The 16,326-nt window shown below is 38.2% G+C and overlaps 1 long non-coding RNA gene across 1 annotated transcript in view; it reads left to right on the top strand.

Annotated features, from left to right (window-relative positions):
- LOC114484297 (uncharacterized) overlaps positions 1-16,326 on the top strand; it is a 275,416-nt gene that overhangs the window by 55,694 nt on the left and 203,396 nt on the right. The window lies entirely within an intron of this gene.

Genomic DNA, 16,326 nt, shown 5'->3' with positions numbered 1-16,326 from the left:
ACCCCACAAAACACTTGCATTTTAATTAAGAGCCTTGGAGATAAGTGCTGTGAGTCACAGGGGTGTTTGCTTCTGACACTGGACACAGAATAGAGAGCTTGGTGCTTTAAATTTCATTTAAAAAATATCAGGAAGGATTCTAAATATATTAATATTACAAATAGCTTAAAAACACTGAAACACCAAGTTAACATTTTGAAATGTGAGAGAATTTTATTTTGTATGGATCTAGTGAAATTTTTGCCTGTGTGGAAAAAGTGAGAGTTCAGAAATTCTACAACTTCCCTGTTCTTGTGATGGTAGGGAAGGGCAGCAAAATCCCCAACACTGATAAATAATTAGGAAAGAACAGAATGATGTGAAGAAAATACGGACATTAGTTTGGACTTTTTGCTAGTCATAAAGTATCCAGTGTATACTTCTAAGTAAGATGATCTAGCTTTAACAGTTGAATGTATAGCAAGCCACAGTACCTTTTCTTGAAGAGGTTAATTATAATTTTACTTCCTTTTTCTTTCAAAAAGAATTTGATTAAAATAATTTGTCATTCTACAGTGCCAGTAGGTCAACATTTCATGGGTAATAAGAAACTGAAATAATCACTCTTATACTTGAAATTGTCTACTCTTGACATCTCAGACGACCCACAGAAAAATCTGTTGGTCATGCAAAGCTCTTACTAAACCTACTGATGTAAGAGAGATGACCACCTTTGTAAAGTCTTAGGGCTGTCTGAAAACATGAAATTAGGGGAGGACGTTTATAAGCATTTTAGGATATGGGCTGGGTGATTTTAAGGTCAGTTTTGCCAAGTACGAAATTATTTGTGATTGGGCAGAGTCTATGACCTAATAGCTCTGGACTGGTGGGCACAGTGAGGTGAGGGTCTTGAAGACACCTTGATGAGCAAGATTTTAGTCTTGCTGAGTAAGCTACCTTAGTTTACACTCTTACCTTCCAGGAGCAGGTGTTTCCTGGTGCAAGCCTCTAAGTAATATTTGTTTGTTCTAGGTGTTGTTTAATGTAGGGGAAGCATGCCCCATCTCAGTATTATTTAATATGGGGAGAAGGAATTGTGTTGTGTGATAGGCAGCCTCTAAAATGGCCCCAATGATCCCTGCCTGTGAGTGTTCATGCCCTTATATAATCCTCTCCCTTTGAGTCTGGGCTGGTCTTAATGGCTTCTATGAATAGAATAGGAAAAAACATGATGGGTTTGTCACCTCAGATTAGATTATAAAACACTGTGACTTCCATATTGCTCTTCCCTTTTTTGCTCCTTCTCACAGCCCTTGCTCTGGGGAAAATAAGCTGCTGTACTATGAGTAACTTCATGGAGAGGCCCATGTGGCAAGGAACTTGTGTGTCCAGCCAACAGACATCAAGGCCATGAGGCCTGCCAACAGGCCTCTTGTCAGTGAGCTTGGTCTCAGATCCTCCCCCAGTTAAGGTGTGAAAAGACTGTAGACCCAGCTGGTGCAGCCTGGTGAGACCCTGAGACAGATGCACCCTGCTGACCTGTGCCGTGATTCATGACCTTCAGACACTATGAGATAATAAATACTTGTTATTTTAATTTGCTGTGTTTTGGGATAATTTCTTATGCAGCAATAGATAGCTAATACGTGTTGGTTTCACTTTTCCGGATGCATGTGTATACCTTCTACTGAAATGTCTACTTATTTCAGAATAAGTGAATTTATTGGCTGAACTATACTGGTTACATTTACTGACTCTGTAGAGTGATATTGAGACTTGAGAGCAAAGCATCGTGTTATGTTCATTATGAACATTTCTTCCTTCTGCTGTATAGAAAGTGGCCATATTTTAAGTAGATAGTAACTACTCTCTGAAGGCACAGCTAAAGGGAATGATGTGGGGTTAATGCTTCCTTCAGGAGCACACTGGATTAGTGCCTTGAAAAGAGTTACTCTCTACGTAAGGAGCATTTTCCTTCAGCTTTGTCTCTTTGTCACTTGGTGGGCCTGAAGGTTGCTTGAGAAGAGCAGATGTGTGCCTGAGACCTGCTTCAGAAGCAGGATTCACCAGCCTTAGCCTTGAAGAAGCATTGCCAGAGGTTGTTTGGTAGTGAGTCCTGACCCTCCCACTGTCACCCTCCACACCATCCACATACCAGCTGCATGAGGGAGACAGTTTCCTTCTTTCATCACCAGCCCAGTCAAATCCAGTTCTTGGGAGGCAGACATCTTTTCAGGACTTTATCATTGTCTAAATGTAAAGGAAAAAGTGTCAAGAGTGATATCTTGAAAAAATTTAAAAGGGACACATGGTCACTAAATTGGACAAAGAAAACTAGAGCATAAACCCAGTAAGAAATGGCTTCTAGGGTAATTTGTGAAGGGACAATTGCCAACACTGTTCTGGAAATTTTCAAGATATCATGTTTCTCCAAGCCACTGTTAACAAGCTGATGAATTCAACTGCTCATACGGGGGATGAGAGACAGGCAGGAACAATCAGAATGCATTTGTGTTCTGCGTGTCTCCCAACTGACTTTGGTCTCAAATTTGGATTCAGACAGTGGTAGCTAAATTCCATTTCTTCCAAATATGCAACTTATTTTGGGCCATACACATTGACTTTGATTGTTCGCTTTTGGATTTGTGGAATTTATTAGCTCTTTCCATCTTTATTTTTCTTTTCTCTGTCTACCAACTTTTGTGCCCAGCAATTACCCATGTCTCCCCAATTTTGCAATGTCTGTGAAGATGTTGAACAAGGAAAAAGAAGCTAATGGCCCAGGTGACATCTGTTGACCTTACTAGCTGTGTGGCCTTGCTTTTTCTAGTTTCAGTGCCTCATTTTTATTAACCGAAGTCTCTTCTGCCAGCATGATGAGCTTAACTGATACACGATTCGCACTGAGAATCTTTACAAGCCATTGCTGAGGTTTTTATTTACGAAAGTCAATGGTTCATATGTTGGGGACCCTGTTCATATTTTCTAATTTGTTATACTCCTTTCTCAGGAGTGGGTCTCACATCTATTCAGGTCTGCTGTTGCTAAGTCTGCTATGATGTTGGCTTCCAACTGTAAAGCTTCAGGGCCCCCAGATGTCTATATTTCTATATTGCTCTGGGGCTGAGGCATCCAAGGCCACAGTCTGAATCATTACATCAGAGAGGAAAGGTGTTGAGCCTTCATTAGCCTAAACCCTAGTGTAGATGACTCTCCTGGGTAATCCAGAAATTCTAAGCAGCTTCTCAGGGGCCAGATTCAGGATGAGGGCATTCAATGAAGCAGGGTGTACTTAAGACTTTGAGGGTAGAATAGGCAAAGCTTTGTGGGTGAAGGTTGGTAATGGAATGTGCCTGGGCAGCCAGAGTTTTAATCTCAAGTCTAGTTAATAGTAAAGTGGTTCCCAAATGGCCAGTACATTAGAATGCACGTGTGATCTTTTAAAACATACTGAAGCTGGCTTCTACTCCAGACATTCTAATTTCACTATGTGGAGTGTTACCTGGCATGAAGATTTTTTAAAAGTTCACCATCAGTTCTAATGTACAGCAAAGGCTGAGAACCACTGGAGTAGTGGTTAAAGGCTTGAGCTTTAAATTCAGACAGATCTTAGTTCAAATTCCAGCTTTACCACTAGGTGATATGACTTTGGTCTAGTTTTTTGACATCTCTGAACTTGGGTGTTCTTTCCTTTTCTTCCCTTTTTTTTCTCCCTTCTTTCCTCTCTTCCTTCCTTCCTTCCTTCCTTCATTCCTTTTTCTTTAAATTGGAGATAATATAATATCTGGTGCATGTGATTACTATTAACATTAAATATATGCTTAGCACAGTGCCCAGCACATAGTAAGTGCTCAGAAGACACTAGCTAGTGTACTACTGCTAGAGTTTCAGTGTTAGGAGGAGGCTTGATGGTGGTTAAAGCGAGGCGTACTTAAGACAGTACGGTGTGGAGAGAAATGTGGCTTCCCTTCTACTCTGGCTTCTCCCTGTGGCTGCTTCCAGGAATCAGGCAGGGGGAGTACTTGAGAAAACTGCTGTCTGTTATTCCCCAGAGGTTCCGCCTTACAGGGTCTCATCAATCAACCCATTTGACTTATTACCATTATGTGTAATTATGAGGTTTGTGTCAAAGGAACAGGTTTGTCATGGTTGTGCTAATTATAGGGAAATCAGATAATATATATTACACATGTATTTTTATGTCAGGTCATTTAGAAAATAGGTTTTGTTTCTAATAATTTAACAAAAGAAGAGAGAGGTGGTCTAAGATTTAATTAAATCATTTCAAGTGAATGTTGGACTGACAACTTATGGATCCAGATATTTCAAATCTGTGCTGAAAACAGCTGAGAATATACTCAGGACTGTCAGGATTTAATTTGTAGAAAGATGTGTATATTTTAGATCCACATTGTACTTTATTTCATTTTTAACTAGAGCTAAGCATACGTTTTGTAGACACTCCTATTGTTGTTAGCAGATGGCTGCATTCATACTAATGAACAGTGTCTTTTTAAAATTAATCTTTTCACTTTGAGATAATTATGATTATCTCAAAAAGTAGATTCACATGCAGTTGTAAGAAATTTAATGTACTCTTTCCCCAGTTTCCCCCAATGGTAAAATATTGCAAAGCTATAGTACCATGTCACACCAGAATTATTTTTCAATTTAATTTTTATTTTATATTGGGGCATAGTTGATTTACAATGTTGTGTTAGTTTCAGGTATACAGCAAAGTGATTCAGTTATACATATATATATATTCATTCTTTTTCTGATTCTTTTCCCATATAGGTTATTACAGAATACTCAGTAGAGTTCCCTGTGCTATACAGTAGGTCCTTGGTGATTATCTATTTTATATATAATAGTGTGTATATGTTAATCCTAAACTCTTAATTTATCCTTTCCCCCACCTTTCCCCTTTGGTAACCATAAGTTTGTTTTCAAAGTCTGTGAGTCTGTTTCTGTTTTGTAAATAGGTTCATTTGGATCATCTTTTTAGATTCCACATATAAATTATATCATATGATATTTGTCTTTCTCTGTATGACTTACTTCACTTAGTATGATAATTTCTAGGTCCATCCATGTTGCTGCAAATGGCATTATTTCATTCTTTTTTATGGCTGAGTAATATTCCATTGTCTATGTGTACCCCATCTTTTTTATCCATTCCTCTGTTGATGGGCATTTAGATTGCTTCCATGTCTTCGCTTTGTAAATAGTGCTGCAATGAACATTGGGGTGCATGTATCTTTTCAAATTATGGTTTTCTCTGGATAGTTAGTTGCCCAGGAGTGGGATTGCTGGATCATATGGTAGCTCTATTTTTAGTTTTTTAAGGAACCTCCATACTGTTCTTCATAGTGACAACCAGGATATTTTTATTGATACAGTCAAAACCAAAACATTTCCATGACCACAGTTTCTTCATGTTGCCCTTTTCTAGCCACACCAACCCTACTCCTCCTTAATGCCTGGCAAACACTAATTGTCCCTTTTGGGGTTGACTTTTTTCCCTCATCATAGTTTGGTATCCAGGTAATACAGTAAGTCCCCTACATACAAATGAGTTCCGTTCCAAGAGTGCGTTCATAGGTCCAATTTGATTGTAAGTCCAACCAAGTTAGCCTAGGTACCCAACTAACATAATCGGCTCTATAGTACTGTACTGTCTTAGGTTTTAATACTTTTCACACAAATAATACATAAAAAACAAACACAAAAAGTAAAAAAAATATTTTAGTCTTACAGTACAGTAATCTTACAGACACGTGACTAACTTATGTGATTGGACATGCGAAGGTACATTCGTATCTTTGAAAGTTCGCAGCTTGAAGGTTCGTATGTAGGGGCCTTACTGTACTAGCTTCATAAAATGAGTTGGGGAATGGTCCTTCTCTTCTGTTTTCTGGAAGAGACTGTATAGAATCAGTGTGAATCCTTCTTTAAACATTTGATAGACTTCTCTAGTGAAATGATCTGAACCTGGAGATTTCTTTTTTGGAAGTTTTAAAATTATAATTCAATTTCCTTAATAGCTATAAGGCTATTCAGGTGATCTATTTCAAATTGGGTGAGTCGTGGTAGATTGTGCTTTTTTGAGGAAATGGTCCATTTCATATATACAGTCAAATTTGTGTGTGGAGAGTTGTTCATAGCATTCCTCTATGTTTTGATGTCTGTAAGTTCTGTAGTGATATCCCATTTCATTCCAGATATTGGTAATTTGTACCGTCTCTCTTTTTCCTTTGTCAGTTTTATCAAATATGTGATTTGCAGATATCTTCTTTCATTCTGTAGGTGGTCGTTACACTTTCATGATGATGTCCTTTGAAGCCAAAAATTTTTAGTTTTGGTGAATTTCAACTTTTTGTTTCTCTGATTGCTTGTGCTTTAGGTGGTATATCTAGGAAACCATTGCATAATCTAAAGTCGTGAAGATTTACACCTATAGTTTCTTCTAAGACTTTTATAGTTTTAGCTCTTACATTTACATATTGATCCATTTGAGTAATTCTTTGAGCGACAGGGTCCAATTTCATTTTTTGCATATAAATATCTTTGTTTTGATTAAAGTTTCCATGATGCATCTTTCTCCATACTTTTACTTTCAATCTGCCTCTATTGTTATACTTAAAGTACGTTTCTTATAGATAGCATAATTTCTATCCCTTAATTTGTGCATTTAGACCATTTACATTTAATGAAATTATTGATATATTGGGACCTAAGCCTGTCATTTTATTTTTTCTTTTCTGTTTGTTCTCTTTGTTTTTTTGGTTTTGTTTTGTTTCTTGGTTTTCTTTTTGCCTGCCTTCCTGTAGGTTATTGGAACATTTTCTAGAATTTAATTTTGACTTATCTATATTGTTTTTGAGCGTATTTCTTTGTATAGTTTTTTAGTGGTTGCTCTAAGAGCAAAAAATGGTTTCATAGACACAACTTAACACAGTCTACTGTTGTTGTCATTTTGCCAGTTTGAGTAAAGTATGAAAAATTTGCCTTCATTTATGTCCCTTTACCTTTCCTCATGTATAATATAATAGTCTTAAATACTTTCTGTTCATACATTTAAAACTACATCAGTGTTATAATTTTTGCTTTAACCATCAAATATAAATTAAAAAACTGAAGAGAAGGAAAATCTATTGTATTTATCCATACTTTTGCTTACCATGTTCTTTCTTCCTTTCTGATATTCCTAAGTTCCTGTTTTTATCACTTCCTTTCTGTTTAGAGAACTTCTTTTAACTATTCTTTTAGAGTAAGACTGCTGGAGACAAATTCTCTTAGTTTTCTTCCATGTGAGAAATGTCTTAATTTCTCCTTTACTTATGGAGGATTTTTTTTCTCTGTGTATGAGGTTCTGGCCTGGCATTTCTTTTTTTTTCAGCACTTGAAAAATGTTGTGGAAATTCCTTCTGGCTTCCATTGCTGTTGATGAGAAATCCATTATCATCCAAATCATTTTCCCTTTAGGTGTCATTTCTGTCTTGCTTCTTTCAAGATTTTATTTTGTCTTTTCAGAAGTTTGACTATGATGTTTCTTGGTGCTATCGACTGAAGCGTCTCCGCCAAATTCCTGTGTTGAAGCCCTAACCCACAACGTGACTGTAGTTGGTGACAGGGCCTTTAAGGAGGTAATTAAGGTCGAATGAGATTATAGGGTGGGGCCCTAATCTGGTAGAACTTATATCCTTATAAGAAGAGAAAGAGACATGAGATCTCTCTCTCTCTCTCTTTCTCTCCCCATGCATGCACAGAGGAAAGGCTACATGAGGACACGTAAGAAGATAGCTGTCTGCAAGCCAGCAAGGGAGGCTTCACCGGAAAAGCACCCTGCCAGAACTTTGATGTTAGATTTCTAGCATCCAAAACTGTGAGAAAATTCATTTTTGTTATTCAAGCCACTCAGTGTGTGGTATTCTGTTTTAGTAGCCTCAGTAGACTAATACACTTGCTGTGAATTAAAAATTTTTTTTTATCCTGCTTGGGATTTGCTCGAGATCTTGAATCTGTAGGTTTATGTCTTTTGCCAAGTTAGGAAGCTTTCAGCCACTATTTCTTCAAATACTTTTTTGATACTCCTGTCTTTCTCTTATCCTTCTGGGATTCCAATGATATGATTTAATGGTAAATATTTCTGTAGTCCCACAGGTTCCTGAGGCTCTGTTCATTTACTTTTTAAAATTAGTTTCTTTCCATTAAGACTGAGTAATTTATATAGCTCTATCTTTCAGTTCAGTTACCTTTCATGTATCCTCTCCATTCTGATTTTCACCCCATCCATTGAGGTTTTCTATTTTGGTTATTGTATTTTTCAGGTTTAAATTTTCCATTTTGCTTTTCTTTATATCTTCTCTTTCTTTGGAAAGACTTTCTATTTCTGTGCTGAGACTTTATATTATTTCATTTCAGTGTGCTCTTACTTGCTCATTGAAGCATTTTTTATGGTGGCTACTTTAAAACTTCTGTCCCATGATTCTAACATCTATGTTGGCATAGTGTTGGCATCCACTGATTTTTTAAATTCAATTTGGGATCTTCCTGGTTCTTGGTTTGATGAGTAATTTTTGCTTGAAACCTGGACATTTGGGGTTTTATGTTATGATATTTTGAATCTTATTTAAGTTTTCTGTCTTAGCTGGCTTCCCCAACACTACTGGGCAAAATGGGGGAGTTCCATCTCCCCACTAATCTTTGACTGTAGGATTAAAAGTCTTGACTATCTTCTCTGTCTTCTGATGCCACCCCAGCAGAGTATTTGGGGTGTTTTGTTCAACCTGGCAGGCGTGACATCTAGGCCCCATCAGCCTTTGCTGATGACAATTTATTTATTTATTTATTTATTTACCTACTTACTTATTTATTTAGTGACTGGAGTAAAGCAGTTATTTTCTAAAAGTTTTCTGTCTTGTTAGGCTGTCCTTTTGCTGGCCTTTGGCTGGAGAAAGCAGAATTTTGTTGGGACTTCTTTTTCTCTGTGCTTGTTAGAATTTCTGGATTGCTAGTTTCTTCTGCCTGGAATACAGGAAGCCAAACCACAAACTCAAAACCCCCCAAACCATACAAACCCAGGGCACTTACCACTGTGTTGTTCTTGGGGTCCCAAGGACCCCAGCTCATTTGTCTTCTTCCCTCTACCTTTCCGAGTCTCCGTATGTTTCTGTCATATGTAATGCCCAGGGTTTTTAGTTGTAGTTAGCAGGAGGAATAGGAAATAGTATGTCTATTCCATCTTCCCTGACATGGAAGTCCCTTGAACTCTGTCATTTAATTGCTAATGCTTTTAAAATTATTACAATGTGCATCTTGGCTTCTCTAGATTAGACAAAAACAAACACAGATTTTCTCTCCATGTGTTTGTTACCTGAGTCAAGAGAACACTCTAGAACAGGTGTCAAGCAGGCTTTGGTAATAAAGTTAGCATCACATTATCTCAAAAGGAAATGTTGACAAATACATTGTATATACAATTCAGGGCTGACCTTTTACTACTGCATTTAAATTTGTGCATGTTATGTTTTTTGGTTTTTTTGTTTTTTAAATCTTGAGTAGCTTGTTAACATAATACCAACAACCCATTCCATGTGGAATTAAAACCTTTCTGTGGACATTAATGTTGTAGAAAGAGCAGAAATCAGCACTATAAAATTGGTTTATTTTATAACCAAATGTCAACTAATTATTCCAGTAAGTTAAAAAGTTGTTCATTTTAATCAGGGTTATATTCATTTTCAGAGGCAAAACAGTCTTCTGTCATAAAGTATTTCTCCTCCCCTTCCACCTCCCTGTTATGAAAAGTTAGGTGTTCTTTCATCTGGTTTTACTATAGGAGTATCATAAATGACCAGATATATTAAACATAGACTTCTTGGGTGCATTCATGAAAGTGAACCTTACAGCCTTCAGTCTATGGACCACTCCTTGTGAATCTGCAGTGCCTTGTGCCTGGGGCTGATGGTCTGTTCTGTGGGCTCCCACAAGGAATCATTTGGCTCACTGCCTCCTCCCAAGCACTGTCTTCCCGTTCACTGGGACTGTGTCCAGGGCATGCCCAGTTTTCCCATGTTTCACTGCTCTCCCCTCAGTTCACTACACCTCAGGAAATCTCTTTCTTACTGGTACCCATGCCTTTGTTTTGTTTTGTTTTGTTTTTTATAACAGCTTTATTGAGATAGAATTTACATACCATAAAATTCACCTCTTTTAAAGCAAACTTTTAAAAAAAATTTAAGTATAGCTGATTTACAGTGTTGGGTTAGTTTCAGGTGCACAGCAAAGTGATTCAGATATCTATCTATATATATATGGATATATATATATATATATGTATATCTATATATATCTTGTTGTTTATATAGAGTAGTGTGTATCTGTTCATCCCAAACTCCTAATTTATCCCTCCCCTTCCCCTTTGGTAACGATAGTATTGTTTTCTATGTCTGTGAGTCTATTTATGTTTGGTAAATAAATTCATTTGCATTATTTTGTTTTGACTCCACATATAAGTGATATCATATGATGTTTGTCTTTCTCTGTATGACTTACTTTACTTAGTATGATAATCTCTAGGTCCATCCATGTTGCTGCAAATGGCATTATTTCATTCTTTTTCATGGCTGTGTAATATTCCATTGTGTGTGTGTGTGTGTGTGTGTGTGTGTGTGTGTGTGTGTGTGTGTGTGTATCTCCATTCATCTGTTGATGGACATTTAGGTTGCTTCCATGTCATGACTATTGTAAATAGTGCTGCTATGAACATTGGGGTGTATGTATCTTTTTGAATTAGAGTTTTTGTCTTTTCCGGATATATGCTCAATAGTGGGATTACCCATGCCTTTGTTTTAACTCTGCCTCACGATTCTTTTCCCTTACAACTTCATTTACTTTCAGAAATCTCAGAATCATGGTCTCCTCTTATACAAATATGAGAACAAAGACCTGGGGAGATTAAAGTAGTTTTGTGAAGATATGTATATTGACAGTGGAAAGAGAGGAAAAGAACTTCAGTTCTCTAATCAAAGAAAATTCTTTGTTATATTTCTATGATTCTCCTTTTCTCTTTTTGTTACATTTCTATATCTCCCTGGGGGCAGAGGAGGAAGGAATAAAACATCACTAACAATGGGTGGTCAATGGTAGGAAGAGACCCAAATCAAGAAATATGAACAACCAGTGACCTCTAATTCAAATCCCCTTGGAAATCTCTGGAATCCAACCCACCTGGTATCAGAATCCGGACACAGGTTGTGTGGGTCTTCCTTGGTATTCTCACAGAAGCAGTTTAAAACATATACTATAAATTGACATTTGTTGTAAAATAAATTAACTCTTTTGGTTGAAAGTGACAGAAAGCCAACTAAAAATGCCTGAAACATAAAGGAAAAATCATTGGCTCATGTATTTAAGGAACAGGCTTGAGCCACAGATGTTTAAAATTTGTAGTCAAGAATTTAGCTTTCTACGTTCCTTGGCTCTAACTTCCTGTATTGGCTTAATTTCCAAGCAGGCTCAGCGGTTGCTTTTTGTTGTTGTTGGCTGTTTTATAAGCAGCACCAGGCTTGCACCTTGCAAGCTTAGAAACTCTAGGGCAATGAAGGTCTTTTTCCCAAAAGTCCTGGTGAAAGTCATGCACCTTGGTTCTGACTGTAACTGATAAGTTCATGTGCTCATCTCTGGACCAATCAGTAAGTTGAAGGCTGAAATGCTCTGATTAGCCAACCCAGAACTAAATTCCTTGCACACTTCTTAACCTCAGAGATGGAGTCAGTAAACTTCATGAAGGATTAAAGTGGAAGTATTATTAGGATTTTTTTCCCCTGAGGGAATATTGAAAGGCTATCACCAATGAAGGGGGAAGGGATGCCAGGAAGATAGATCAACATGAATCTGTTACCCATGGAGGAGGTGGTAATGCAGTACAGAATGAGGTCAGGGGAGAATTACTCCTATGAATACCAAGGCTATCCTTGCTGCTATTGCTGGGTTAAGTATCTCTTCTGAGTTGGGGATGGGATTATACAGGTTCAGATTTTTCACAAAATTTGTTTCAGAATTTTTCTAAAAGTCTTCACCTATCTCATCCCTTTTATTTAAAACTGTCTTTTTCAAAACATAGACCTTCAAGATATATTTAAAAATGGAAACTTATTATTTAATTTTACTTTTTCTGCTTTATTTGACCATGAACACTAAGGCAGTGTGAACCCATTTGTGAATCTACCTTATTCTAGCAAAATTATAGGCTAAATAAGCTTGGGGGCTAAGCTGGAAAAGTAACCACCTTTTATAAATACTTTTTTAATGAAAAAATGAATTTCATGTTCCATATAACTGATTTACAAATGGAACATTGGAATACACTCCATTCGCAAGCACATACTGCTAAAAAATCTAGCAGATGCATCAATGAACTTTACACGGAATCATTTTGATAAACTTCGTCTTCCTCCTCTACTCAACTAGGTATCTCTCTGGAGCAAAGTCAGGGCAGATACGTTCAGATGTACAAGAGTTGGGTCAATCATGTTTATATGTATAGATGACTTAGAGAGGACCATGCCAAACAGAACTCACTGTCCTTCCTGGTGAGAATAGGGGGAGATTAAGAAAGTGTTCATATGTTCAGTGAATTTGTCAGGAAATCTTGTTTGCATAAGATAAAAAGATCTTAATGACTCTTAAGATAGGCAGAAATTTCGAGCTGATGGTTTTGGAGAAGTCCTTTAAAAGAGTATAATTCTCAAGAGAGAACTTCCCAGGGGTATGGACATGCATTGTTTGTCCTGGTCACCCTTGTCTGCTACCTTTGATTTCCTGACTTGTAAGACTAATGACAGTTATGTTAAAACACAGTTCAGTCTTCTGAGGATTTCATCCATTCATCCATCCATCCATCCATTCATTCACTGAGTATACACAAGTTCAGGACTATGAAACGTGGGGCCAGCCAGGCCATTGGTCCTCAAGCCTCAAGCTTACAGAAACCATGAATTGTGACATCTGCTCAAGCACCAATGTGCATGGGAGTAACATGAGGCCTCATCACAGATGTTGCATCCACCTGAAATCTGGGAGGTGCAAGAATAACTAAAGAATTATACTGAAAGGATGTTCTCAACCGAATCTAAAAGCTGCTTGATTCCAAGACAGTCTCTCAGAAAGTGTTCAAGATGCTGTGCTGGGAAAATAGAGAAACAAATAAGGAAAGATCTCAGGAATTTACATTCTAAGGGAGGAGATTGATGTGTAAAAGTTCCGTAAAATACAAGGCAGAGAGAAACAGTTGCTATGCTGGCAGTACAAGTGTTTGGCCAAGCAAGGACTCAAGAGAGTTGCAGCCCCACATTCTTGACCTTGTCTATAAGCTTTTGTCTGACAGCCTTAGGCTCCTACCACCTCTGCCTTCACCTCTGTGGTAAATATCTTATTCTTGGTAGTTCCAGATAAGAAGAATCCCTTGGCCCAGAGATTCACAAACTTTCTTGGTTCATAGCACCTCTATGCCAAAAGAAATGCCTAACAGTTTTGTTTGTTAAGTAGCTAGGTCCAAAAACTTTAAAATGTATAATGTATTTATGTCCTAACAACTTAGTAGCCATTTGAAAAAATACATATATGTTGAATGAAAAAAAAGTTTCATTCTTACATAATCACAGTTATTTACTGATGGATGTGTGTGCCTGTAGGGCACTGCACAGCTTCTCAAATCTTGCCTTCAGATTGGACACTGACACCCTGATTTCCAGTTCCACAACAATTTTTGCGGGGCACTAGCTTTTTATCACAGCAACTTCTGAAAACCCAGCTTTGTGAAGCTAGGGTGTCCTCAAAGGGGCCGGAGCTAATGTTTTTATTTATTTATTTATTTATTTTGGCTGTGTTGGGTCTTTATTGCTGTGCGCGGGCTTTCTCTAGTTGCGTCGAGCAGGGGCTATTCTTCATTGCGGTGCAGGGGCTTCTCATTGCTGTGGCCTCTCTTTGTTGTGGAGCATGGGCTGTAGGCGCGTGGGCTTCAGTAGTTGTGGCATGTAGGCTCAGTAGTTGTGGCTCACAGGCTCTAGAGTGCAGGCTCAGTAGTTGTGGCACACAGGCTTAGTTGCTCCATGGCCTGTGGGATCTTCCCGCACCAGGTCCCAAACCCATGTCCCCTGCATTGGCAGGCAGGTTCCTAACCACTGTGCCACCAGGGAAGTCCCTGGAGCTAATTCTGAAGCTGTGAATTACTGTAAGCTAGTAATTCATGCAGTGTGAACAGATGGGGAGTATTGCTGTGTTACTGTTACAAATTTAAAATACCCTGTAGCACTCTTATGTTTGTGGTAGTGCCCCATGCACAGTCTGGGAACCAGGACCTTAGCTGTCTTTTCTCTGTTCACTCTGGTACAAGAGCCTTTCTCCTAGTGTTATCCATGGCCTCAATCCCCATATCCTGTCAGGTTTAGACAGGGAATGCAGGGCTTTGCTGGGTCAAAATGTGGACTCAGAGAGTTGCCAGTGAACTGAATCAACATCAGTTATGTTGCATCGAACTACACCCATGGAGATGAACTATTAAATCTGGAGAGGATAACAGAATACCCCTATTACTTAAGTTTAGAGGCCACGTAGCTTGATATATTTTTATTTTTCATAATTCAGAAGCAATTGTGAGTCTTGAGGTCCTCACCATGATCATTTACTAACGTGGTTCTAGTGAGTTCAATGGGCCCAGTTTATAGATTTATGTCACCAGAATGCCAGTTTTATACTCACTGTACTGAATATTTTATTTCTCTAATTCGAGTATGAAATTGGTCTGGAGCTTCAGATGACTTTGGAATGCCTATGTTTTCTGGAAGCAATGAGGAGAAAGAGACATAAGTTTGTAAGAATAAGAAATCCTGCTGAAAATGGGAACCTAATAGACTTGCCAAGTTCTCTTTCAGGACAGGACATGTGCAAAGGGATTAATGTTTCTGAAATAGAACATAAATCTGTTTATTATTTAAGTAAATTACGTTGCCCTGTGATTCCCCATCAATGAAATTCACAGCATTCACTGGCTTAAGGGAAGGACAGGTATCACGCAGGACAAAGAAATCATTGCTGGGCTCTGGGCCTCAATGAGAATATTCTGGCCTCCCTGCAGCAGTGGTTCTCCAACTTTAGTGAGCATCAGAATCACTTGGAGCCTTGCTAACAGACAGGTTACCGGGTCTCACTCCAGAAACCCATCCAGAGTTTCTGATCCAGGGGGTCTGGGGTGGGACTCAACAATTTGTATTTCTGATAAGTTCCCAGGTAATACTAATGCTGCTGGTTTTGAGAACCACTCCCCTAGAGGACAATAGTTCCTGAAAGTCAAGTGTGCTGAGAGGCAAAGGGGATTTATAAATTTCAGAGTTTCCATTTCCATATCAAAAGCAAAGCCTGGAGTTCTAAAACTGGGACTTTACCATAAATAGATGTTAGTAGTCACCACCAGACAAGATTCGAAGTCCCTTCTGCTGCTGGAAAGAGGTGACAAAGGGGTGGGAAAGGAGACAAAGTGACAATAGAGAGACCCTCTCCCTAACACCACCTTAGAGTCTAATTTAAATGACAAGAAGCAACAACCCTTAGTTAATGTCAGGGAATCAAATATTACCAAAGCCCATTTTCTTGCCTTGAAAGGTGTCAGTCCTCCCATGAAAACTTTTCTGCTAGGGTGTTTCAGTACTCCTCCCATTGCTATTAGATTTTTTCCTATGCATAAAAAATTATTCTTAAATCAGAATCCAAGGTACAACTTCATGAAAGCTTCATATACTTGAGCACCGAATTCACTGATGACATGAAATAAGACATCACTCTACTGCCCACTGAGTCAGTGTTTCACAAAGCATCAACTAGCTCCCTTTTTTTGGTGAACAGAAGGTTCATTCAGGACTTTTAATTGTTAAGAATCTTCCCTTTGTTTCACACTGAGGACAAAAGCTATATTCTTTTTGCAATGGGTACAACCCTGCAATGGCATTCTTTTCCTACTTGGATATGACAGTTACCCTCTCAGGAACTGAACTCATTTCTGCACAATGTACTTGAGACTTGGAGAAGGAAACCACAAATTACCTCCTCTAAATAGCACTCCCCAGTTCAGAACGTGAGGCAGATAACCTCAATGTGAACTTTGCCTATGGATATTTATCTACAGCCCCCAAGTAATATGGATTTATTCTGGTAATATACAGACCATTTTGCAGATAATGTTGAGAGCAAACATTTTATTACTGATTTCTTGTAAATTACACAAGGCTGTGTTTTAATAGATTTTCCTTCCAAGCCTCAGTCTCACAACATGAGTAGTTATACCGA

Source organism: Physeter macrocephalus, chromosome 18 (assembly GCF_002837175.3).
Source record: "Physeter macrocephalus isolate SW-GA chromosome 18, ASM283717v5, whole genome shotgun sequence".
Lineage (NCBI taxonomy): Eukaryota > Metazoa > Chordata > Mammalia > Artiodactyla > Physeteridae > Physeter > Physeter macrocephalus.
This window is presented reverse-complemented; position numbering and strand designations above follow the sequence as displayed.